The sequence below is a fragment of the Bos mutus genome, chromosome 2 (genome assembly GCF_027580195.1).
Source record: "Bos mutus isolate GX-2022 chromosome 2, NWIPB_WYAK_1.1, whole genome shotgun sequence".
NCBI lineage: Eukaryota > Metazoa > Chordata > Mammalia > Artiodactyla > Bovidae > Bos > Bos mutus.
In genome coordinates this window covers 84,648,632-84,673,906 of record NC_091618.1, presented here as the reverse complement: position 1 = coordinate 84,673,906, position 25,275 = coordinate 84,648,632, and positions in this window count along the sequence as shown.

Here is a 25,275-nt window from a genome sequence, read left to right as displayed (position 1 = left end):
TGGCCCTAAACTCTCCATACAGCATGTACAGTGAAGCATGTGTTTGTCATATGGTCTTTATTAAGGATAGTAACCATTATCATCAGTGTCTATCTGTACCTAACTTAGTGGCTTACAACAAAATCAACATTCATATACCTGTCATTCAGTGGCTATTTCTATGCACCCAACATCTTACCTGTCTCCTAGACTCCCCTTGCTGTCAAAAAATAAAAGGATATGCAATTACAATATGAAAGTGAAAGAAAAAATGCATTTTTTTTAAACTTTTAATTCCCAAATAATCGTGTCTCGATTCTGGTTACCACCTTATGCCCGAACTGGGATAAAAATCTTTGCTAGAGTGTGTGTGTGTGTGTGTGAGATAAAAATTCTTTGTTGATAGGAATTGGATCCTACTCAGTTATAAATCAGCAAGGCCAAACACAAAGGTAGCATACATAGTAGGTGCATACAAGATTTTTATTGAATGAATGAAGTAATTAACTTACATTTTTGTTTCTATTTTATATTTTGCTGACTCTGTTCTATACTAACTGCATGAGAAATCAATGGCTGATAAAACGTTTTATCAGTTCCATACTGATAGTGCTAAATGCTTCATGGTTCCTCTATGTATAGGACATGCTTCAAAGATGAAAATTACAAATGAATGTCAACTGTGTGCCCATTTTTATTTCTTTAAAGAAACATCAGAAATGCTTCAGAAAGGATTTAAAGTAAAATCAAAATCCATGTACTTTTCAAAATAATAGGCCTACCCACTTATATTTATGGATAAAGGGGCGATGGTTTTGTGAAACCCCTAATTTAATTACACATCTTTATCATATGTCTCAGCATTATCTTTAACCAAAAAGGGCATGTTTCTCAATTGCATCTCTTTGGTTGATTGGTTTCAATAAGAAGCATGCTGGAAGAATCTTTATCTGTTATGCCATCCAAAATCTTCCCAAAGTCTCCCTTGATCAAAATATAATGGTGCTTAAATATGTTAGGCAACATGTACTCTACCTATTTGCATTATGTCAAATGAACTGGATCATTCCAATATGGTGTCACATGTGCATGGAAGCCTGTAGCGTTTTATAACAGGTGTTGAGGAAATGTACTTGACAGAGATATTGACAGTAAGGTCATCTGTAAGCATAAACACTGAAAATATCAGGAAAAGTATATAGCCATTAGTGGCACAAGAGGGAAAAAATGTGTTTAGGAGGAATTGGCTATGGTCTCCCCAAAAAATACAACAGTGTACATACGTGCGCGCACACACACACACACGCAAACACACGCAAACATTCTTCTAAAGAACTTTATTTTGTCTCACAATACTCATTCCTCTCTCTCTCTTTTGTTCATTCTCAAATATGGAGAAAATAAGGGAGGTGTGAGACAGACGGAAGTCGTCACATAGCAAAAAAAAAAGCTTACGAAGAATTTATATGAAGCAACACAAAATAATAATTCTCTTAATGTTGCCAGCATGTGTTTACCTCCATCAGAATATTTAAAATGTTCTGATTTGTATTTTGGTTATCAATATGTATGTTCCCCTCACTGGATAATATACTTTATTTTTGAATTCTTTATAACACCTAAAATTATGCTATTAAACATAATATTTGTTCAATAAATGTTTTCCCCCTGAATCTTAAAATGTAATAGTAAATTTAGTCAATCTACTAAGAAAAACTTAACTGCCTAATGATTTATTGATGATTTAGTAAGGAAAATTTCAGAAGAAAGATCTTAAATGTGACATAAGTTTTTTAACAGCCTAGAATATCAATATGACCATTGTATTAATAAAATCTAGTGGAAATAGAAGTAAATAAATTCCAGAATTTATGTCCTAAAACTTTTGTCTGTATATAAAATTTTAAATGTATGCTCATAAAGTGCAAATAAAATATTTAGAATTTTTTAAAAGTATCTCAGATCTATTTAGTGCAAATAAATTTTAAAATGTAGTTATAAATTATAACAACAAAATGTCACAAAATCATGATATCTATGGGATACATAAAAATCTTTTCAGTTGTTCTAAATAAAGTTCAGAATGTTTTCCAATTCTCAGTGAGGCAAGCATTCCAATTTTCTGCAATATTAGCAGGGGTAACTAATGATGCCTAATTTTTGCCTGTAGTATTTCCTTCAATCTGCTTGTGCACTTTCAGTTTCTCTGGCAGCAGCAGCATTTGTAAATTTTCTGGTCACTAAGCACTCAAGTACAATTGTAAGTGATCAGTTTGCAATTGGCCAACAAGGAGAAAGTACAGAAAAAAGAATCCTTGCATATATTTATAAATAAATGTTCATAAAAATCTTCAAAGCTCTTTGTGCACAAAATGTTTTTCTGTCTACTAAATTATTTTATTTAGAAAAGCTAGATGTTTATTGGAGACAATATGTTTTGTTAGAAAAATAAAATCACATATTTTGAAGGAGCTTTATTCTAGGTTTGAGAAACATCTTTGTCTTAATGATTGCCCCATTTCCAATTTACATTTATCTATTTTTGGTAAAAAGTATCATTTAAATTCAAGCAATGCTTTACTTTAAAATATAAAATGATATCTTCTCATTACCTACTTTTCAAGTCAAATATTTTAAATAATATACATCATAGATTAAAATGATCTTTCCCAATCTCATTATTTTTATAATATATTTATAAATATAGCAGAGCTGATATGAAAGTGCTGTTTTAATAAGAATACATCCAACATTTACAGCTTCAAGAAATTAAATGTTTAGGCAGAATATTTAGTAGAAATAAAACTCTGTCATATTTTAAACTCAAAGGAAGCTGATACAGACCCATTTTAAACATCACAGTTGCACCAAATTAAATCATTGCCCAGAACCTCTACAGTACTTTTTGGTTAGGCTCCACCAAGAAAACCATGTCACAGGGCAAATTTAGAGGCACCTTGGAAACAAGTTTCCCAGAGAACAGCTGTCATTCCCTGCACTGCAGACCCAGTGCAGGAAAAAACAAGTAAAACATGCAGACTTGAGAACCTCAAAACAAAGGGTCCCTAAGATAGTCAAAGAGATTGTGCTGTGAATGAATGGGTGAGTGAGTGAGAGAGGTTTTTGGATACTTCACAGATCAGCTTTTATCCAGACTCCCTGACACTTTTCAAAGATGACATTCCATTCCATGACAAGACATTCTAGCTTGTGTGTGTATTTGTCATTTGCATTTAAATTTTGTTTAGCTGATAAATTGTGAGCTGATAAATTCATCTGAGAGGATCTCTAAACACATTGGGCTTTGGTGAAACTGAGGTGTCAAAGTAAATTTAAAAATATCTTACATTATGGCTTAAATTCAAGTTTTCACTGAAGGCCAATTGTGTTGGTAGCCATTCAATAAGCTACAGAAATCTGAAAGATGATGAAAATAGGAATATTACAAATGAAAGAAAACTTGCCAACTAAAGGGAAACACAGTAGTTATCTTTACCTAAACAGAGTACAAATGTCCTTTTTAGCTTTTTTAAAATGTGTACCTAGGCAGACGACAAATGTCCTTTTTAGCTTCCTATTAGGGATAATTTGCAAAGAACTATGTGCCAAGATGTGGTTAGAGTGTAGGGGAACCACAAAGAATAGATACAAGGAAGCTGTGCTAACAGCCTCAGGGGTGATATTCATCCCTGGACCTGAAAGGAAGAGTCCAGAGATCAGGACCTCAGGCTGCTTTAAGACCGGGAGAAACTTCCTTCAATGGATAAGGCTTATTTAGGGTGACCTTACAGGGAGGCAGCAGAAAAGACAAACATAACTTCACTCCTCTCCTGCCCTCTGGTCTCCTGAGATGCCTTCTCATTGGTTCAACCCAACAAAAGCCAGAGAACAAGGGATACACTCCTGTTACCCTTGCAAGCTAAGAGGAAGCTACAGTAGGGCTGGAGAGGACTGACACATTCTATGTGGCTAAAGCTTGTTTGTTTATTTGTTTTTGTAAAAGGGATGAAAGGAAGAGGGAGAATAGGGCACTGCCATCCCATCAGACACTGTGAGAAACTAACGAGAATTTTTAGGATCTATCATTGTCAGATATATGATTCTTCCCTTATTTATCTACTGCTGCCTAACAAATTATCCCAAAATTCAGCAGATTAAAGCAACAGATGTTTTTTCCTGCTTTGCTCTTTTCAAATTGAAGTGTAGTTGCTATAAAACATGTTAACAGGTATACAATATAGTGTTATACAATTTTTAAAAGTTATAGTCCATTTACAAATAATTATAAATACTATATTCCTTGTGTTATACAGTATATCCTTGTAGCTTATTTTATACCTAATAGTTTGTGCCTTTTAATCTCCTACCCTTATACTGCCCATCTCCCTTACCCTTTTCCCATTGGCACCACAAATTTGTTCTCAATATTTGTAAGTCTGCTACCTTTTTGTTATCCAGTAGTTTGTTGTATGTTTTAGAATCCATATATAGGTGATATCATACAGTATTTATCTTTATCTGTCTCTCGCTAACTTATTTCACTCTAGAATATGCCCTCCAAGTCCATGCATGTTGCAAATGGAAAAGTTTCATTCATTTATATGACTGAATAGTACTCCAGTGTGTGTGTGTGTGTGTGTGTCTCACCTATTCTTTATCCATGCATCTGTTGATGGACATTTAGGTTGCTTCCATATCTTGGCTAATGTAAACAATGCAACAGCAGGTGTTTATCATCTCAGAATTTCTATGGTCATGAATCCTGCTTGGCTTATCGGGGTGCCTCTGCTCAGGGTCTCTTGCAAGGCTGCACAGAGGCATAAGCATGTGCTATAGTTACCCCAAGCCTTGATGAGAGTAGGGGACATCTGCTGTCAAGCCACTCGGGTAGCTGTGAGAAGATCTCTAAGATCCATTTCTAAGGGACTCACAACGTTTTGTGAGATTCAGGCTCTTGCTTGCTATTGCCTGGAGACATCAATTTTTGATATATGAGACTCTATAAGGCTACTCACAACACAGAAGCAGCTAGTGTCCCTCAGAGCAAGGGTTAAAAGAGAGAGAGAAGGAGAGAGAGCAAGAAACAGAGAGAGAGAGATCAGGTCTTCTTGTAAGCTCATTTCACAAGTGACATCCCATTAGTCTTTTATGGAATTTGTTCATTGAAATAAGTGTAGAATTTCGTGCAGTTGTTAAGAAATTATACAAAGAGAGTCTATGTGCCCTTTGTCCAGATTCATCCAGTGGTAACATCTTTCAAAACTACAGTAAAATATCACATTCTGGATATTGACATTGACATAATCCATAAATTTTTTCAGATGTGTCCAGTTGCACTTGTACTTTGGTGCATTTGTAGTTGTTGTTGTTCAGTCGCCAAGTCATGTCTGACTCTTCACAACCCCGTGACTGCAGCACTCCAGGCTTCCCAGTCCCTTACCATCTCCCAGAGTTTGTCCATTTCTGTATCTGTTGAATCAGTTATGCTATCCAACCATCTCATCCTCTGCGGCCCTCTTCTCCTCTGCCTTCAATCTTTCCCAGCATCAGGGTCTTTTCCAGTCAGTTAGCTGTTCGCATCAGGTGGCCAAATTAGTGGAGCTTCATCTTGGGCATCTCTTCTTTCCTCAGTTATTTGTGAAGCCTCCTCAGACAACCACTTTGCCTCCTTGCATTTCTTTTTCTTTGGGATAGTTTTATTCACTGCCTCCTGTACAATATTATTGAACTCTCTCCATAGTTCTTCAGGCATTCTGTTTACTAGATCTAATCCTTTGAATCTATTCATCACCTAAACTGTATGTTCATAGGCATTTGATTTAAGTAGTAACTGGATGATATAGTGGTTTCCCCTGCTTTCTTTAGTTTAAGCCTGAAGTTAACTATGAGGAGCTGATGATCTGAGCCACAGTCAGCTCTGGGTCTTGCTTTTGCTGACTATATGCAGCTTTTCCATCTTCAACTACAAAGAATGTAATCAATCTGATTTCAGTATTGACCATTTGGTGATTTCCTTGTGTAAAGTCATCTCTCATGTTGTTTAAAAAGGTATTTGCTGTGACCAGTGCATTCTCTTGGCAGAATTCTGTTAGCCTTTGCCCTGCTTCATTTTGTACTCTAAGGCCAAACTTGCCTGTTACACTAGGTATCTCTTGACTTCCTACTTTTGCATCCCAATCCCCTATGATGAATAAGACATTTTTTTTTGGTGTTAGTTCTAAGAGGTCTTCAGAGAAGGAAATGGCAACCCACTCCAGTACTCTTGCCTGGAAAACCCCATGGACAGAGGAGCCTGGTAGGCTACAGTCCATGGGATCGCTAAGAGTCGGACACGACTGAAGCGATTTAGTAGCAGCAGCAGCTAAGAGGTCTTATAGGTCTTCATAGAATGGATCAACTTCTTTAGCACTAGTGTTTGGGTCATAAACTTAGATTACTGTGATCTTAAATAGTTTGCCTTGGAAACTAATTGAGATTATTCTGTCGATTTTAAGATTGCACCTAAGTATTGCATTTCAGACTCTTTTTTTTTTTTATTATGAGGGCTATTCCATTTCTTTCATGGGATTCTTGCCCACAGTAATAGGTGTAATGGTCATCTGAACTTGATTCACCAATTCCTGTCCATATTAGTTCATTGATTCCTAAGATGTCAATGTTTACTCGTCTTGCCATCTCCTGTTTGACCACAACCAATTTACTTTGATTCATGGACCTAACATTCTAGGTTTCTAGGCAATACTGTTCTTTACAGCATCAGAGTTTATTTTCATCACCAGATACATCCACAGTTTAGTTCAGTTCAGTCTCTTAGTCATTTCCGACTCTGTGACCCCATGAACCACAGCACGCCAGGCCTCCCTGTCCATCACGAACTCACGGAGTCCACCCAAACCCATGACCATCGAGTCAGTGAAGCCATCCAACCAACTCATCCTCTGTTGTCCCCTTCTCCTCCAGCCCTCAATCTTTCCCAGAATCAGGGTCTTTTCAAATGAGTCAGCTCTTAACATCAGGTGGTCAAAGTATTGGAGTTTCAGCTTCAACATCAGTCCTTCCAATGGACACCCAGGACTGATCTCCTTTAGGATGGACTGGTTGCATCTCCTTGCAGTCCAAGCAACTCTCAAGAGTCTTCTCCAACACCACAGTTCAAAAGCATCAATTCTTCAGTGCTCAACTTTCTTTATAGTCCAACTCTCACATCCATACATGACCACTGGAAAAACCATAGCCTTGACTAGACAGACCTTTGTTGACAAAGTAATGTCTCTGCTTTTTAATATGCTGTCTAGGTTGATCATGGAGAAGGCAATGGCAACCCACTCCACTACTCTTGCCTGGAAAATCCCATGAACAGAGAAGCCTGGTAGGCTGCAGTCCATGGGGTCGCTGAGAGTTGGGCACGACTGAGAGACTTCACTTTCACTTTTCACTTTCATGCATTGGAAGGAAATGGCAACCCACTCCAGTGTTCTTGCCTGGATAATTCCAGGGACAGCAGAGCCTGGTGGGCTGCCGTCTATGGGGTCTCACAGAGTCGGACACGAATGAAGCGACTTAGCAGCAGCAGGTTGGTCATAACTTTCCTTCCAAGGAGTAAGCATCTTTTAATTTCATGGCTGCAATCACCATCTGCAGTGATTTTGGAGCCCAGAAAAATAAAGTCAGCCACTATTTCCACTGTTTCCCCATCTATTTGCCATGAAGTGATGGGACCAGATGCCATGATCTTAGTTTTCTGAATGTTGAGCTTTAAGCCAACTTTCTCACTCTCCTCTTTCACTTTCATCAAGAGGCTTTTTAGTTCTTCTTCACTTTCTGCCCTAAGGGTGGTTTCATCTGCATATCTGAGGTTATTGATATTTCTCCCGGCAATCTTGATTCTAGCTTGTGCTTCTTCCAGCCCAGCATTTCTCATAATGTGCTCTGCATATAATTTAAATAAGAAAGGTGACAATATACAGCCTTGACATACTCCTTTCTATTTGGAACCGGTCTGTTGTTCCATGTCCAGTTCTAACTGTTGCTTCCCTACCTACATACAGGTTTCTCAAGAGGCAGGTCAGGTGGTCTAGTATTCCCATCTCTTTCAGAATTTTCCACAATTTATTGTGATCCACACAGTCAAAGGCTTTGGCATAGTCAATAAAGCAGAAATAGATGTTTTTCTGGAACTCTCTTGCTTTTTTGATGATCCAGAAGATGTTGGCAATTTGATCTCTGGTTCCTCTGCCTTTTCTAAAACCAGCTTGAACATCTGAAAGTTCACAGTTCACATATTGCTGAAGCCTGGCTTGGAGAATTTTAAGCATTACTTTACTAGCATGCGAGATGAGTGCAATTGAGCAGTAGTTTGAGCATTCTTTGGCATTGCCTTTCTTTGGGATTGGAATGAAAACTGACCATTTCCAGTCCTGTGGCCACTGCTGAGTTTCCAAATTTGCTGGCATACATCCACAACTGAAGGTCATTTCCGCTTTGGCCCAGCTGCTTTATTCTTTCTAAAGCTATTAGTAGTTTCCTCCACTCATCCCCACCAGCATACTGGACACCTTCCCACCTGAGAAGCTCATATTTTGATGTCATATATTTTTGCCTTTTTATACAGTTGACTGTGTTCTCACAGCTAATATACTGGAGTGGTTTGCCATTCCCTCCTCCAGTGGATCATGTTTTGTCAGAACTCTCCACTATGACTCATCTGTCCTGGGTGGCCCTACATGACAAGGCAGTGATCCATGACAGGGGCATATATAGTTAATTCCACACAATTTTATCATGTTTATGTTTGTGTAACCACCACCATAGCAAGATATTGAACAGTTTAATCTACACAATTATTTCTTATCTTGCTCTTTTCTTCCCATTCTATTCTACCCTTAACCTCTGAAACCCACTATTTTGTTCTCCATTTCTGTAATTGTGTCATTTCAAAATTGTTATATAAATGGAATCATTCAATATGCAGCCTTTTGGGGTTTACTTTTTTCACTCAACAAAATTCTCTGGATATTTGTTAAGTAGTATGTATCAATAGTTTGTTCCTGTTTATTCCTGACTTTTATTCCAGGGTAGGTATGTGACACTGTTTAATCATCAACCTGTTGAAGACATCCAGGCTAATGTCAAGGTTTTTTACTATTATGACTAAAGTTGTTACAAATATCTGTGTACAGATTTTTGCGTGATCATAGTTCTCATTTCACTTGGATAAATGCCTAGTTCTACAACTTCAGGATATTTTCATGTTTAGTCTTATAAGAACATCTCAACATTCTTACAATATTCTTTTTGTTAGAAATGATTTGCTAGGTATAACCATACACACCCACACTTAGAGGGAGTCCATTACTAATAGGACACTGGGATCAGTGGGGGGTGTGGGGAAGCATTTTAGAAGCTGCCTAATACCTATCCTTGATACCCCTTCAAGGTGTTTGAAGTTGTATCTCTGTTTCTCTCAGATATGAAACCTCTTTATAAAAATAGCCTAAGGTGAAACCAAGCAGGCCCAGATCAATTCAGGTTTGTGAAAAAGCTCTGGTGCATTCTCAAATATTCCTAAATTTGATACTTGAGCTCACTCTTCAGTGTTTTGATTAGCAAAAGACTTAAGTTGAGTCTATTCAAATATGGGCTAAATCCGTGCCTCGGTAAAAAGATCACACTATTAAAATGGCTTGAAATCTTCAAGATGAGAGCAGGGCTTTGGGCAGAGACAAACTTAACTCCCCCTCCTTAACCTGACTCCTCTTCCAGTCTACACCAACTCTTTCTGTCCACGTTAACAATTTGAATTACAACATTGCTCTGCAGCTCTTATTTGCATCAGATAGCATTCTCTGTCCCATCCTGAGTCATTATAGAGAAGACTTGAACAGCAATTCCACAATTGTCTCCCACACCAATTTTTCTGATGATATGGCGAACTTAAATGCATAAGCATGGAGTGACAGAATGCACTTGTTTAAGATTGATTCTGAACAAGTGAGTGAAAGTCGCTCAGTCATGTCCAACTCTTTGCAACCCCATGGACTGTAGTCCATGGAATTCTCCAGGCCAGAATACCTTTCCCTTCTCCAGGGGATCTTCCCAACCCAGGGATCCAACCCAGTGTCCTGCATTTCAGGCAGAGTCTTTACCAGCTGAGCCACAAGGGTAGCCCAAGAATACTGGGAGTGGATAGCCTATCCCTTCTCTAGTGGATCCTCCCAACCCAGGAATCGAACCGGGGTGTCAAGACTAATAAAAATTGAGTCAAATTGTTGTCCCCCATAATGTGTATAATATACATATTAGTCTAAATATCACAATAAAAAATGTCCAAACAATATTATGCAATTGAGCCCAACATCTTAATAATATTCTTAACTTTCTAAAAGTGATACATTAAGAATAAATTTAGAAACAAATATTAACCCTAAATGTGAACATTTTATTCCAAATGAAGATATGACTGGAAATAGTTATTTCTGTCACTTTTCCTGTTTGCTTAACATCACTATGGGTAAGTTCTTTTCAACTGCCATCTGTTTATGCTGCTAGGTCTTCATATGCATCTTTTCTTCTGCATATTCTCCTGTTCATGTTCACTTTGCTAATTCTTTTCTGGTCACTGTTCAAACATCCTTTCGTGAGAAGCCATTCCTGGACCATCCAGACCAAATTAGATACCTGGATGCACACCTCCATAGGTTTCTCTCATGGCCCTTTGCAGCATCCATCACCATTCTGAATACTTGTGTAGTGCCAGCTTTTTCACTAGCTTGTAAACCTCAGGGAGATAGATAAAATGTTGTTCTATTTACTGCTGTATCTCTACCTTTAACACAGTTATTAAAATATATTGAGTATTCAATAGATAAACTTTAGGTGGTTAATTGTGTCTGGGTTACTCAGTGATAAACAGTAATGAGTTTCTCATAAAATAGACAAAATTCCAAGCAAGGACCTTGTCAGGATCATTAGAGTCAAGAGTAAGTAGCAGGAATGCAATCACAAGCACCAAGATTCAAAAAGAAGTCTTGAAACACTAAGAAAAATTGAACCAGGGAGAGAAAGATCAGTGACAGAGGGACAATGGCACTGGGTACTCTTTTGAGATGTGTTCCTAAAAAATGGAATGTCAGACGTGGACTTAATTTCAGGAAGTCTTGAGCCTAGCTACAAGGACTGCATGTTTTAAACAAAAATAATATTTATTTAATACTAAGACATCATTGTTTTTTTCTACCCAAGAGCTAGATTTGTTCCACCAAGCCAGTTTTGTGACTGAAGCTGGGAGGTTAGTGAGGCAACACTGGAGATCGAAATGTTGTGTTCAAAGTCATCTAAGCTCACCACAGTCTTTCCTATTAATTAATCATTCTTCATGTCCCTCTTACAGCACAAAGAGATAACTAAGAAATACTCTCATGGAGAATCAAAAACTCACCCTCCCTTAGGATTCAATGTCTACAATTCACTTTTCTCTATATCTCCAAAATTTTTCAGTGATGTGTGCATCATGCATAACCTTTAATGCTTTCTCTTTCATTTGAGACTGTAAATGTTCATCAAAGTCACTTATTTTTACTTTTTAAATTGATTTACTTGTCAATTTCTCAATAGGTGTGTACAACAACTGTTATGTGAGACAGTGGTGCTAGATGAATTGTGCAATAGAGTACAAAGGATTGCTTGCTGGACATGTTAAAGATAATGTGAAACAAATACTGTTTTCCTATCTTGGCCATTCCAACTGGCAGGAAACACCTAAGCACTCCATGGAAGCCTCACTGACACTCCCCAACGAAACTACTTCAGCTTCAAAGCTTTCTTGTTCTTACAATCAACTACATTATCTTGGTAATTTTCATTTCCTTTTCCAAAACATCTTAAGTGAAAAAACCAAAAGGGGAAATGAATTTCTATCTACATGACTAGACCAATAGAGACTAGATAGGAGTTCAATAAAACCATTATAGTTTTTATAATAAGATTAAATCAGCTCTTGATTGAAGAACACAGGCACTTTTTGCCAAATTATATTAGGCCCTTGGCAATTGCCACCATTTTAAAGGAAGGGTTATTATGGAAGGCTATTTTCCCATATTACAAATGCTATACTTGGATGAATCCTAAGTGCTGTAAAATATCTCAGTGGATGTCTTTGAGGATAGTTGGTTATCAATTTTCCTGTAAGTTTCATACTAGGTTGTTGATTTTCAAAACTGCAACACTAATAAACTAAATCTATGCTAGCTCCAATACTTTCCGAAACACCAGGCAGGTCCTTCTCTCTCAGAGTCCTCCATTAGCTGGGTATTACTCCCTTTGTCAAGCATTGTAATTATGTTCTATGGAATCTAGATGTTTCCGCCAAATAAGGGAAAAACTTAATATGTGTTGCTATTTATTAAATAACATAAATCTTCTTATATATGGAGCATATATATTTTATCTACTATTGTCTACTCTTATTTCTACAGATAGAATCAATGTCTTGAAATTGTGAACCATTACATTCAGATTATCTGATACATGATAAATAAAAAATAAATCCAGGCTCACTGAAAAATTCATGTATACCAATAGCATTATGACTTTAATGAGGTGGTATTGTACTTTAAAAAAAACCTCATTTTTATTCCTGGGAAAAATGATAGTAAGTTATTATTTGTATTGAATAATTACTTCACTTTTTAGTAATTGCAATTTGCATATGGAATCAATTTGTCAATGACAAAAATGTCTAATTTTAAAATAAAATACTTTGAAGAATTGGCTATCATGAAAATTTTATCTTTGGTCAAAAAGTATTAGCTCTCTCCATGTACCAATATCTCAAGAAAAAAATAACTGAGCTGAAAACATATGCTGGTATGAATGACTTTTCAAGCAATACTACATTTTTAACGTTTCAGTTATTTTAATTAGCATTCCTTGCTGGAAATTCAGAGCACCAATTTGTGAGGATAATCTCCATTTATGAGAACACTGATCACAGATAATCACGGACCTGAGAATCACTATGATTGTTGTCATACTTGGAGAGCCCAGAGCTTTCTGATGGATACTGCACTGCCCTCTAATCTGGTATTTGTTTCTCTGTGTCAAGAATCTCACCATGGGCTTCTGCAGCTTCATCTTGAAGCAGGCACCAGTGCAACGTTTGGGGATTTTCACACCAACTTTGGTGGAGATAGCAATTACAAATTTCTTGTGCTCAACATCAGTTCAGTTCAGTCGCTCAGTCGTGTCCAGCTTTTTGTGACCCATGGACTGCAGCACGCTGCAGGCCTCCCTGTTCATCACCAACTCCCAGAGTTTACTCAAACTCATGTCCATTGAGTCGGTGATGTCATTCAACCATCTCATCCTCTGTCATCCCCTTCTCCTCCCGTCTTCAATCTTTCCCAGCATCAGGGTCTTTTCTAATGAGTTCTTCACTCATTAGAAAATATTGGCCAAAATATTGGAGTTTCAGTTTCAGCATCAGTCCTTCCAACGAATACTCAGGACTGATTTCCTTTATCATGGACTGGTTGGATCACCTTGCAGTCCAAGGGACTCTCAAGAGTCTTCTCCAACACCACAGTTCAAAAGCATCAATTCTTCAGCGCTCAGCTTTCTTTATAGTCCAACTAGAGAAACTAAATGGAGGACCAGAGATCCAGTTACAAGTAGTAAGTTGCTTCAGGAAAGCCACATCTTTGCCTCTGTGGTGACCAGTAGAGCTGATCTGGAAATAACGCTATCTCTTAAGTTTTCTCTCATGGTGACAAAAGTTTTTTTTTTTTTTTTTTTTTTTTTTAGTGGCTCAGCAGATGTTGAGTCATATCCTCAAGTCAAGTAATAACTAGACATATTGCCAAGTTTGAACAATAGTGTGCCACCATTCTTATTACCACCAACTGGCTTGTGACAGTAGCAAGAACTATCTCCTTTTTCTTTCCAATCCTGGATTTAACTGCTGAACTCTTCTTCTTGCACATGACTTTCTTTGAATGGGGAATATTTGCAGATTCCTCTGTGTAAGTGTTAGTCATTTAGTCGTGTCTGACTCTTTGCGACCCCATGGACTGTAGCGCGCCAGGCTCCTCTGTCCATGGAATTCTCTAACAAGAATACTGGATTGGGTAGCCATTCCCTTCTCCAGGGGATCTTCTCTTCCCAAGGATTGAACCCAGGTCTCCTGCATTGCAGGTAGCTTCTTTACTGTCTGAGCCACCAGGGAAGTCCCTGAGTAAGATAGGATTTCAGCTGTAATGGGTTTCCTTCTCTTAGACATTTCGGTCCTATGTTTATCCTTCTTAACCTTGCCACTGGCATTATCCTTTCTTTGCTTTCCCCTCCTTAGTGTTTGAGTTTTCAGTTTTATTTTACCACTGTCTTTCAAGACAGGAGAGCACAATACAATTTTTTAGAGTCTTTTTCTTCTTATAATTCTAAATAATTAGAATTTTAAATAGTAATATTGATAAAATGGTTTCCTTCAGGTTTTCATTTTCTTAGTACAATGTCAAAAGTATTTCATTAAGTGAAATCTTGACTCTTAGGTCCATTGCTCTATATTATGCTGCTGCTATCCAATCAATCTCACATTTCCCCATATGACTACACCTATCCTTATGACAAAATCCAATGTAAGGAAAGGAAACTGCAAAACCAAAAGGGTGTGGGAGAGTCTAAAAGCTAAAGCCAGAGATGTTTCACCACCTCTGGTTAATGCTAATGTATTCCTTACAAATCAAATCATTAAAATTCTTCACAATGTCTTTGGAACCAACAATTGTGAGCCTACTGTCAGTACTGCAAAGTGAAAGTGAAAGTCGCTCAGTCGTGTCCTACTCTTTGCAACCCCATGGACTATACAGTCCATGGAATTCCCAGGCCAGAATACTGGAGTGGGTAGCCTTTCCCTCTCCAGGGGATCTTCCCAACCCAGGGATTGAACCCAGGTCTCCCGCGTTGCAGGCAGATTCTTTACCAGCTGAGCCACAAGGGAAGCCCAGTATTGCAAGCAAACATTCAATGTGAGTTTCTATTTTAATAGAAATCTTGATATGCTCCTTATCATATACATGCTGCATAAAATAAATGGGCTTTTCTAGGGTTCCTTTTTTCTCTCTATTTATAATAAACATGTCTACCAATGAATAATAGAGTTGAATACACTGCTATTTATTTCACATGGGAGTTTGCAGAAAACATAGAAAGGGCGTCAAAAATAACTAGTGTTTATAGTACTTGGAAAGTTTGTGATGAAATTACAGATTGTAAAATTTGTTAATTGACAAAGTTGTTATAACACTGAGTTTGCATTTTGTACTTTTTAAATACAAACACAAAGATGAAACTACATATATGAGATAGTCATGAAATTGGTATTTGTACTCATTATTTAATATACCTGAGTGTCTTTTTTCCCTACATGTGTCATTTTTAATGTTCTTTACTAGTATACATTCAGAAGGCTTCAGGTACAGAACTATATAATTAGTACTCTAGTGTACTGAGAAATATTACACAAGTACTTTATTAATCATTTTAAGCAAACTAAAGGTAGGACATTTGTCATTCACTATTGTGTGTATACTATCCCTTCACACATGTTTGTAAATAAATAGTTGGTTTTCAAAGAATTGAACTAAATATTAAATATTAATATTAAACTAAATATTAATATTAAACTAAATATTAATATTAAACTAAATATTAAATATTAAACAAAATTCAAAAAGTAAAGGCTGTTATTTATCTTATGATTTAGAAGTTTCTTCTAAATTTCAACTTTAGGCAAGTACATGCGCTCTGAATTGATTCTTTGATATGAGAAAGACATTTCAAAAAATTCTTGTTATCAACTTGTTTATATGATATTTGATTCTTTCTTGAGGATCTAGGACTCAAGAATGATTCCAGTTTAATTTTGTCTAGGAGTCATTGGGGAAAGGACAGTCATTTTTATTTTGGATTCCCAATTCTATAAACTTTGCCTCCAACACAAGCCAAATATATATATTCAAAGATGCTATCTGGTTCACTTATTGATAAAGCTTTTAAGGTACACAAGCCTATAACCCATAGATCCTGAAGAAACACAATGAAAAGAACTGGAGACTATAAGCATAAGTGCAAATCGTTCCTCTGACACTTATACATGTGTTGCTGCTGCTGTTAAGTCGCTTCAGTCATGTCCAACTCTGTGCGACCCCATAGACGGCAGCCCAACAGGCTCCTCCGTCCCTGGGATTCTCCAGACAAGATCACTGGAGTGGGTTGCCATTTCCTTCTCCAATGCATGAAAGTGAAAAGTGAAAGTGAAGTCGCTCAGTCGTGTCCGACTCTGTGCGACCCCATGGACTGCAGCCCACCAGGCTCCTCTGTCCATGGGATTTTCCAGACAAGAGTACTGGAGTGGGGTGCCATTAGTTGCTCATAAAGTTTCAAAGTCAGCCTCATCCAGGGCCCATTTTGTTTGGATGGTTACACAGAATGATAGAATGTGTACAAACATGTCTCCATTTAATGCTAAGCTCATTGCTGTCAAGTCCAAGTCTTATTCATGTTTCCATAGCCATATTACTTACTCAAGGGATGTGTGGTTACTATAGAAAAAATGAAATAGAATTCACCAATTGTAAAAGGAGATCTCTATAGAAAAATGACATGAAGAAAGGCTAGTAGATAATACCTAAACTACTTCATGAAGAGCAAAATCCCAGAAATACAGGCTAGTGGTACTAGTTTTATAGTCTCCCTGGGCCAAGTGAATCACAGCCTCATGAGATAGATTTCTCCTGGGAAAAATTTCTGGTGACACATCATGCTCCATCTTACATTTATTCTGTTAAAAAAAGAAATCCCATATCTAGCATACCTCATTTAAGGTTAAGCTCTGCAGCAAATATTTTAAACAGAAAAAGCCAAAATCCTTCCATAGGTTTCATCATTAAAAAGGAACATCTTCAGGAAAATTATAAAAATTGGAACAGCAAGCAGCTTTATGTGTTTTCTTCCAGGTAAACACCAATAATATTCTAAAAGCAGTCTCCTAATGATAGTTCTAGTCCATACTGACTTACATGGCAAATATTTCTTTGAATGGAATTACAGTTTGGGGAATAGAGGCAGACTAAGAAAACTTCTACTCTGTTATAAAAGTATATAGTCCTGACATCTCAGGAAGAGTGACTGACTGTGGCACAAATTTGACTCAAGAGAATTGCTGCCTGCATTATTTTTTTCCAAAGGCTCCATGTAAGGCAAACAGCTTTCCTCAGTAAAATATAGCCAAGACCAAAAGTTTAAGTTCTTCATTCCATTCGTTGGGAAGTTGAAGGAGTACTCAAATATGGTGACTTATGAAAATATATTCTAGGATTAGTGAAGGCTAATCACAACTAAATTGGCATAGATTTTCTATATCAAAAATAATCTAGCAAGGTGAAAGCAATAAAAATGCATGCTGGGCTTGCAGTTGGATTCTGCCCATGATAGAGTTATGAGACAGAGTTATATATGTAAGCCATTAGCAACATTGAGCTATCGATAAGAAAATCACTTATTGTGTTCAAAATCACAATATTGAACTCAAAGCATTATCATATATATTTGAAAGAAATGCTTTCTTAAATTTTAGGTGCATTATTTTTCAGGTCATTTGGTCCCTTTTAGAAAACTACAATTTATCACTACTGGGTTTAACAATCAAGTGAATTGTCACCCTTCTAAATGATGTACATATTTTAGGCATCGTGCAGTCATTTTGATAAAGTTATTTTACTTGGAAAAGAGTTGCTGTTTTTCATTCATCACAGTTTGCTTCCAAGGGTCATTTCAATTTCTTTTAATTGTACTTAAGTGTTTCTGCCCCTTTCCCCTTGGTGTTTGTTAGTTGCTTTTAATGTGATTTCAGAATTGTAAATGGCTCAGCATATTGGTAAGTGAATTTTTGAGGTTTTGTTTTTTTTTCCCCAGCATCTAGATCAGTGAAGTAAATAGGGTGAAGATGGACTGGCATTTCTTCTAACAAGTTTTCATTAAAGGGGGTACTGAGTTAATGCAAAATTTTCCTGAGAGCACAGTTTTACAGAATATGCATTTCATTGATGCTATTAATTTATTTATGCTTTAATTAATATTTTCTTAAGCTCCATGTAGCTTTATCAGCACGATGCTTTTACTACTATTATTTGAACTATTAGGAGAAGGGAAAGCTAGCCAAAGATTTTCATCGCCATTTTATGGGTGGCAAACTCAAATGTTAACGGGGTTAGCTAGGCAGGTATGTAAGGGGTGACCACACTTCATTGTCAAAGAAAGAGGAATAGTAGGGAGTGAGAGAAGAAGTCTCAACCAATGCTGTCACTCAGTCTTGACCTGTAATAGTCATGCATCAGGTCGACCAGAATTTGGCTCTGGGCCAACTTCAGGATATAGGCTATCAATCTACAACCACTGTTTTAGAGATCAATTTGTTGGCGGTTGATTAAGTAACATAAGCCAAACTAGGCTAGTGTGTGTGGGGAAGTCGAAGCACAGGAAGGTAAACTCTCCCATGGAAGGGCTGGCTTCAAGGATGCACAAACTGTGTCACTGAAAGAAACGCCACATTTAGAAGGGCCCGCACTTGGTTTACGGAGAAAGCAATGGCACCCCACTCCAGTACTCTTGCCTGGAGAATCCCATGGACGGAGGAGCCTGGTTGGCTGCAGTCCACGGGGTCACTAAGACTTGGACATGACTGAGTGACGTCACTTTCACTTTTCACTTTCATGCATTGGAGAAGGAAATGGCAACCCACTCCAGTGTTCTTGCCTGGAGAATCCCAGGGACAGGGGAGCCTGGTGGGCTGCCATCTATGGGGTTGCACAGAGTTGGACACGACTGAAGCGACTTAGCAGCAGCAGCAGCAGCACTTGGTTTAATGGTCTCCCATGCAGTCTTGAAATTCATAACTATTTTTGAACTTGGGTCACCTCAGATTCATTTAATACAGGGTGCAGTCAATTATGTGACTGACCCTATTCAATGTAATATTTAAAGCATTTTTTTTCTCCTGAATTAATTAATATACCCCTCTGCAAACTTCATTAACTACTGGGGAGTGTGAGAAATGGAGAGATTAGTATGTTGGTGTCAATCTGCTCAACTTGTTTCTTTTGTAGATTTGAAGATACCAGTTTCCTTCTGCTCTATTACTCCCTGTATTGCCTACCTGCAAAAAGAAGGCAAGTGATCTGACTATCAAAGAAAGAGACCAAGGTAGAAAATCAGTGGTTCTAGCTTTTAAATTACTTGCTTGATTGGCAAAAAGATTAAAGAACTTCCCAAAGCAACTTTCTTTCTATCTTTGAAGATTAAAAAATAGTTTAACCCCAAATGATATTGCAAACATGGTTCCCCCTTCTTAGTTTTTTCTTATTTGTATGTGGATTGCATCACCACTTAAATTTGTCATTAAAATTGGCCATTGCTAGTGACTTACACCTAATATTTGATTTCAGAGTCAGTCATCCCTCTGAAGGACTTCCCTGTAGCCCAAATGGTAAAGTATTTGCCTGAGATGCAGGAGACCAGGGTTCGATCCCTGGGTTGGGAAGAGAAGTGAATGGCAATCTACTCCAGTATTCTTGCCTGGAGAATTCCATGGACAGAGAAAGCTGGTGGGCTACAGTCCATTGGGTCGCAAAGAGTCAGACACGACTGAGTGACTAACACACACACACACACACACACACATCTCTCTGAAACGGAATCAAGTACAGCACAGACTTCTCTGGTGTTCACTAAAAAGCCATCTAACCTTTTTATAGATCCCTAGATACCTGTAATCCACCAATTTCCAGCTTAGAGAAGAAGAAAAAAAAAAGTATGACCGTTTAACTTTGAATCCTGGGAGAAGAACTCTTAGCTGGATAAATTTATTTTTCTTATCCATCAATGTTTTAGATTTATATCCACTTTCCTGTTCTATTTGATGCCAACATGCATTCCTCTGCTGTGGTGCAGGTATGACTAAGTACTGTCTCGTTCCACTGAATCGAGCGTCATTTGTCTTGAGTTCCACAGGCTGACTGCATACATGACAGCACACAGTGACAGTAATTTGCACTGATCTGCCCCCACTGCTAGTCCTGCTGCTACAAATAGCAATTGATTATTATGCTGTAGTGTTATTGACTGTCACTATGAACACAAGCTTTATTTCATTTTTAAAGTAACATGCTGCAGATTTGTTTAGTATAAAAGCAAAACAGGGAAATATTCATTTCTTAGAATTATTTGCAGTCACAAATGTAACTTTAAATCCTGGTCATGAAACATTTACTTTACTTTAAATCATAGTAAACAAAAACTTTTATTGTGGTATTTATTTTTATGTAATGCAAATAAATAGTTTCCAAAAGCCATAAGAAAATCAGTATAAAACTGAAATGTTCTTCCTATCCCCAGGCTCAGAAGAGATACACATAGAAAATGACTAGATACCTTTTCATCTTTCTTTTCCCCTCTTCTGTCAAAGCTTTCTCTGTTTAAAAAAAAAAAGTTGGAATCCTATTTCATTCACATTTATTTCTTGACCTATTTTGTATTCTGAAGGTCTCAGTTCTTTCAGGATCCTGTAGTGTCTCACCTTTTTACTCTTTTCCTCCACTCACTGACCAGAAAATGTTCTTGTGTTTAGAACTACAATTATACATATGTTTAGAGTCATTATCAATTAAAAGTGCATTGATGAAAGGTAAATCTTAATTTATAAATGTGTGCCTTTGTCTTAATTTATAAATGTGTGCCTTTCTAAACTGCAAATTTAACTCTCTCTTTTCTTTCAAGCACATTATTAGGTAGCAAAACTGACTTCTTTTATTATACTAGCAATCATGAATCTTACATCTTGACTATATCAGCAAGTATAGTCTTTCCGTATGAAACTAAAAATTTGACTTATAGGTAAAACAAAGTTTAGAAAACAAAAATAATATCCAAGGTCCACAAAACCTCAAAGACCTATCTGTCTAATGCCTCAATGCTCCCTGAAGAACAGTCCAGGGCAAGTATAGGTCATGATGGAATGGGCCTGTGAGAATTTCAGCATTCCTGAGTGGAACAACCAAGGGGTGGGTTCTTATAATTTGGGACAATAGAAGAGTTTTAGAGATCCCATCTTGCCATTTACTTTGAATTCCTTTGGTACTTTCTGCAAAAAAAATATTTTATTTATTAAAAAATAGATAGTAATCACATTATCTGATCAGCAGTAACTAGAAAGAAAGAAAGAATTCATTATCTTTATGAAAGACAATCTGTTTCCTGTCTGAACTCTACTGTTACTGGGATGGCTCAGTTATTTGTGGTTAGAAAATGATTTCACCTTCTACTTTGAGATTCCTGATCATCCATAAATCTGCCCAATGCAATTTTAAAAGCATGATTGTGCTAAAATTGCTGTTATCTCTAGATAATTTTTTTCTCTGCACTAACAAAGGAAGAAAAATATGTAGAGTAATTACAGAACAGAAACAGGGCCAGTCAATCCTATACTTTGGTTTAGATTTGGTTTAGATCTTAATATTTGTTCACAGGAAGGAGTACTCTAAACCTGTTTTGAAGTAGGTAGGTGTAAGCCATAAATGAGTAGTACAAATTGTTGTGTATTTTGGGTAAACAAAGGCTGTCAGATATTAGTAAACGAAATTTCCACCAATATTTTAATAGTTAAAACTCATTGGTTGAAAGAAAGTGGATAGGTTTTTCAAGGCAGCCATTGAGACAACAGAAGTCTAGAATAGTTATCTTTCAAAAGTTATATATACATACATAAATATATATATGTGTGTATATATATATATATATAGGTGTGAAAAGCAAATGACAGGTATTATTTGTTTCACGAGCATGACGTAATTCAAATTAATGCTAAACAGCTATGTATTTATCAATTAGCATTATTTTCCCATCTCTCTCTGACTCCCTGTATTGTTGTAATTCCATCAAATAGTCATTTGCTTTTTTATGGTAATAATCCCTTCACATTCCTTCCTTTCATCTATGTTCTTGTGTGCTATTTGTTGTTCTGCTAAATCCCTATTATAGAGGCCTATAGGTTCTAAGAGCTTGATGAATAATTGGAAATGTTTTATCCCTGAGCTTCAAAAAAGTGCTAGAAATAATTATAAGCAAACATCTTCTGTAGTGTCCTGTATCAATCCAACTCCTGCTTTACGCTGTTTGTGCTTGAGATAGAGAAGGAAATAGGGAGATCTTGGTTACCAGCTCTTGCAGCATAAAAGGGACAGATGTTTCGGTTTCTATTGTTTTTTTCTTCTGTCTTCTCTGTTTTTTCTGGCAGCTTGGACTGTTCACTATGATACGTTCCACAATTAGTCAAGCCTGTAATTTCACAAGGTACAGTTAATTATTGATCAATCAAAATGAACTTCATAATCCTTTTGGCAACTTGTGCTGTACTTGAACTTCTCTCATGCCCATAAAATAGCTTAATAGTCTACAGTATAATGAACATGAAGGATATGGACTAATGTTCAAAGAAGCAGGAAAATCCTACCTTTCTAATTCATGCCAATTCAGGATTATTCTTTACAACATACTACATTCTGCTAAGTTTTCTTCAGCAAATCAGCTAAAGATTCAAGCCTTCCCCCTTCCCATCCTGACCCCAGATGGAGAGCTTTTGTATCTTCTCCAAGAATTTGATTCCATTTAAGAAATTTAATATTTGCATGCATATTTTCTATTCTTTAGTTTTTTTTTTTTTTATAAATAAATCACTGGAGTCAGATAATAAGCCATAGAGTTGTACTGTGGTACTGACAATACCACAATGTACTGTTTTCTCTGAATGGGCAATTTACCTACATAAAAATGAGGTACTTCATGTATCAAAGAATAATGACTCCCCTCTTTCTTGTGAAAATACAGACTAAATGACAAACCTAAACAGCATTTTAAATAGCAGAGACATTAATTTGCCAACAAAGGTCCATCTAGTCAAAGCTATGATTTTTCCAGTAGTCATATATGAATGTGAGAGTTGGACCATAAAGAAAGCTGAACACTAAAGAATTCGTGCTTTTGAACTGTGGTGTTGGAGAAGACTCTTAAGAGTCCCTTGGACTGCAAGGCGATCAAACCAATCAATCCTAAAGGAAATCAGTCCTGAATATCCATTGGAAGGATTGATGCTTAAGCTGAAAAGCCAATACTTTGGCCATCTTATGCAAAGAGCTGACTCATTGGAAAAGACCCTGATGCTGGGAAAGACTGAAGGCAGGAGAAGAAGGGGACGACAGAGAACAAGATGGTTGGATGAAATCACTGATTCAATAGAGGTGAGTTTGAGCAAGCTCTGGGAGATGGTGGAGGACAGGAAAGCCTGGTGTGCTGCAATCCATGGGGTCACAAATAGTTGGAGACAACTGAGTGACTGAACAACAGACTAAATGAGAAAAAGTCCCCAACCTGGATAGCTTATATGTGAGGTGTATGCAGAGAGATATTACAGTTGGTTTCTAGACACCTCTTCATTCAGAACTTATTGAGAGCCTACTATGTGCCAAAGGTCTTGCTCTCAGGGACTCACAAAGAGTGAGATAGAGACTGGTATATGAGAGTCTGGGAACCACCCATGGACCTATGAGGGTGCTGCTCCCCTAGAGACCCCCACTGGGACATGGTGGGTGCACAGCATCTCTCCTCACCACAGAACTTAAGTGCAATGCAGTCTCTTCCCTGGATCATTACAGATCAGCAACAGTTAATCTGCCAGTCTTCTCAAATTTTCTCCTGGTTTGAAGATAATGATAGAGAGGAACAGTGGGATGTCACCACTTCCTTTGTGGCTTCTCTCTAACCTGCACTTTAGATCCATCCTTGGGAGGCTTTACATGCTTGGATCCCAGTCTTTCTCAAGGTCACTAAGCAGCCCAGTACCTCAGTCAGGAGAATTCTAGTGTATCTTAACCTTGGCATCATGATCAGATTTAAGAGACCTGAGAGAAGACAAATTGCCTCTCTCAAACAGTCTATGACAAAACCTGTTTGACCTCATCCCAAGATGACGGACAGGCTCCTAGAGATAACCTTTATGTGCTGATAGGGGGCATTTGCTCCCATCAAGAAAATCAGGTTGCAGTTTCAATGTCCAACCTGAAACATTTTTACTATGAGCTAAGGAAACCGAAATTTTAAGGTGTTTTTCAAGACTCCCTACCTGATTGCATGCTTGTGGCTTTGTATATTTGTAAGATCCTCCCCACCCCCACAAATTGTATGTTTCAGGCACCACAAAACCTAGATCTGACTCTCCTTCCAATACTAGAGTTTTAGAGTTTTTCATCTGAAATTATATTACCCATTAAACCACCAGCAGTCCAGTCTACAGCAAGCTCCCAACTCCAGCCCAACTCTTTACCATGTCCCACCTCCATCCTATCAGATCAGTTGCTCTGCTCAGTCATGTCTGACTCTTTGCAACCCCATGAACTGCAGCATGCCGTGTTTTCCTGTCTATCACCAATTCCTGGGGCTTGCTCAAACTCATCCATCAAGTTGGTGATGCCATCCAAACATCTCAACCTCTGTCGTCCCCTTCTCCTCCTGCCTTCAACCTTTGCCAGCACAGGGATGTTGCCAATGAGTCAGTTCTTCTCATCAGGTGGCCAAATATTGCAGCTTCAGTATCAGTCCTTTCAATGAATATTCAGGACTGATTTCGTTTAGGATTGACTGGTTTGATCTCCTTTCAGCCCAAAGGACTCTGAAGAGTTTTCTCCAACACCACGGTTCCAAAGCATCAATTCTTTGGTGTTCAGCCTTCTTTACGGTCCAACTCTCACATCCATACATGACAACATACAAAGCTATGAAAAAACCATAGCTTTGATTACATGGGTTTTGTCAGTAAAGTTAATGTCTCTGCTTTTTAATATGCTGTCTAGGTTTGTCATGGCTTTTCTTCCAAGGAGTAAACGTATTTTAATTTCTTGGCTGCAGTCACCATCTGCAGTGATTTTGGAGCCCAAGAAAATAAAATCTGTCACTGTTTCTACTGTTTCCCCAATATTTGCCATGAAGTGATGGGACGGGATGCCATGAACTTCATTTTTGGAATGTTTAGTTTTAAGCCAGGTTTGTTTTTTTTTTTTTTTTCACCCTCCTCTTTCACTTTCATCAAGAGGCTCTTTAGCTCCTCTTTGCTTTCTGCCATAAGGTTGGTGTCATTTGCATATCTGAGGTTATTGATATTTCGCCCGGCAATTTTGATTACAGCTTGTGTTTCATCCC